At 39.1% G+C, this 2,932-nt stretch overlaps 1 pseudogene; it reads left to right on the top strand.

Annotated features, from left to right (window-relative positions):
* Window positions 1–1,170: 1,170 nt before the first annotated feature.
* LOC143408393 (large ribosomal subunit protein uL6 pseudogene) lies at window positions 1,171–1,885 on the top strand (annotated as a pseudogene).
* Window positions 1,886–2,932: the final 1,047 nt, after the last annotated feature.

The following is a 2,932-nucleotide window of genomic DNA, read 5'->3' as shown; positions in this document are numbered from 1 at the left end:
GTGTTAGGTGAATAAGATAAATGTATCCATAACAATGGACCTTCTTGCCAAAATACTCCTGTAGGAATATTTTTTTGTTGGTAGTACAATAAATAATAAAGGCAAAGTTATATCAATTTGATCCAAATGCATATTTTCCATATATGTTTCAATGTTTTTTTAATGTCTTTCTTGCTTCAGGCGTTAACATGCGGAGTGAATTTGGATCTGATGGACCTTTTAGGATATCAAATAAACGTCCCAACTCTCCTGTTGGTATGCCTAGATAAGGCCTTATCCAATTTATGTCTCCTAGTAACTTTTGAAAGTCGTTAAGTGATTTGAGTTGATCTACTCGTATTTGAATTTTTGGTGGACGGACCATGGTCGAGGATAATAGACCTCCTAAATAATTAATTGGAAAATTTAATTGTACTTTATCTATTGCTATCTCTAGATTATAATTTTTTAATAAATTTGTAAGTGTGGCATAACATTCTAGCAATGTGTTTTTATCTTTGTGTGCTAATAATACGTCGTCCATATAATGAAATATTTGTAGTTTAGGATTTTGATTTCTAAGTGGCTGGATTGCTTTGTTAACATAAATTTGACACATAGTTGGGCTGTTAGCCATTCCTTGAGGGAGTACTTTCCATTCATATCTCTGATTGGGACCTTCATGATTCAGCACAGGGATAGTAATTGCAAAACGTGGACTATCCTCAGGATGAACTGGAATTGAAAAGAAAACAATCTCTAATATCTATAACTAAAACATACCAGGTTTTTGGCAAAGCAGACAATTGGGGATTCCCCGATTGAGCAGGTTCCATAATAACCATCTCATTATTAATGACTCTTTATCTTGCAATAATCTCCATTTACCAGATTTTTTTTTTGATGACAAAAATGGGAGTATTATGGGGAGATATGGATGGTTGTATATGTCCCTCCGCTAATTGTTGTTTGACCAGGTCATGGGCTGCTTGTATCTTTTCTTTAGTCAGGGGCCACTGAGGAACCCATACTGGCCTTTCTGATTTCCAAGTAATTTTTATTGTCTCAGTGACCCCTCCTGAAAACCCAATCCATGTCTATCTGTTTTTTGATCTATTTTTGTATTGGTGCCACTATACCTTGTCCTGTTCTCCTAATCCTTTTTCTTTCTTAAAACCTTGTATAGGTATCTACTGCGAGAATGAAGACCATTCTCAGCAATCAGACTGTCGACATTCCAGAAAATGTCGACATTACTCTGAAGGGACTCACAGTTATTGTGAAGGGCCCAAGAGGAACCCTCCGGAGGGATTTCAATCATATCAATGTGGAACTCAGCCTCCTTGGAAAGAAAAAGAAGAGGCTACGGGTTGACAAATGGTGGGGAAATAGAAAGGAACTGGCCACTGTTCGCACCATCTGTAGTCATGTACAGAACATGATCAAGGGTGTTACACTGGGCTTCCGTTACAAGATGAGGTCTGTGTATGCTCACTTCCCCATCAACGTTGTTATTCAGGAGAATGGGTCTCTTGTTGAAATCCGAAATTTCTTGGGTGAAAAATACATCCGCAGGGTTCGGATGAGGACAGGTGTTGCTTGTTCAGTGTCTCAAGCTCAGAAAGATGAATTAATCCTTGAAGGAAATGATATTGAACTTGTTTCAAATTCAGCCGCTTTAATTCGGCAAGCCACAACAGTGAAAAACAAGGATATCAGAAAATTTTTGGATGGTATTTATGTTTCTGAAAAAGGAACAGTTCAGCAGGCTGATGAATAAGATCTAAGAGTTGTCCAGTCACAGAAACACGTCCTGGAGTCAATTTGATATTTCACTGAGGCAATAAAAGATCTCTATTGACATTGGACTTAATCCTTTCCAACGGGTTGAATAAACTTTAGTGTCCTTTCAAAGGAACAAAACAGAAAAACAACAACAACAACAAAAAAACACCTTGTATAGCCATAATAGTGGGCGCATTTGAATTGATGTTATTTGTTAATGTTAGACCTAATTGATCTAGAACATCTCGTCCCCATAAATTTATAGGAAGATGATCCAATACATATGACTGTATAATTCCTTCACATCCTTCAGGATCCTTCCAATCTAATATCATTGCACTTCTGTGGGGATTAGTTGCCACTCCTAGGCCTCGATGTGTTTGAGTGGCTTGTTGTAATGGCCAATGTTTTGGACATTCTTGACGAGAGATAATGCTAAGGTCTGCACCTGTATCCAGTAGCCCATTAAATTTGTGTCCTTGAATATTTAGTTTTAGCATTGGGCGAGAATCTAAATTTAAAGACAGCATAGCCCAATCTACACCTGTGGAGCCTAATCCCCTGGAATTTCTTTCTATAGTATGACTGGAAAATTTATCATGTAGGCTGGGTATTATTAATAACTGTGCTATTCTATCTCCTGGTGAAATTACTGATATGCTCCTTGGAGAATTGGCTATAATTTTTATTTCACCTTCATAATCGGGATCAATTACCCCAGGACTTATCATAAGTCCATTTACAGTAGAAGAACTGCGTCCCAATAATAAACCTACTGTTCCTTGGGGAAGAGGCCCTTTTACCCCTGTGGGAATGATTTGGTCTCCCATCTCTGGAGTTAGTACTGCTCTGGCAAAGGCACAGATGTCCAATCCTGTGCTCCCTCTGGTTTGTCTAGTGAGGGATCTAATGGATAATGTGTCCTGGGCACTATCCTGATGGTGCTGCTGGGTTCCTCCATTGCCCCGTATATTTGTGGTTGTGGGCCCCAGAGCATGGGGCCCCCATGTCCGTTTTTGGCAATGGAGCCCAATGTTTTTCTCCACAATATCGTGGGTAAACACCTGTTTCTTGTCCGTTTTTTGATAACGGAGTTCCCTCTAAAGTGGTTTGAGAATGGCATTCATTAGCCCAATGTCTCCCTCTATGGCATCGTGGGCAAATACCT

This window comes from Callospermophilus lateralis, chromosome 10, assembly GCF_048772815.1.
Source record: "Callospermophilus lateralis isolate mCalLat2 chromosome 10, mCalLat2.hap1, whole genome shotgun sequence".
Classification (NCBI taxonomy): Eukaryota; Metazoa; Chordata; class Mammalia; order Rodentia; family Sciuridae; genus Callospermophilus; species Callospermophilus lateralis.
The sequence above is the reverse complement of the archived record's forward strand: the minus strand, read 5'-3'. Positions and strand labels throughout refer to the sequence as shown.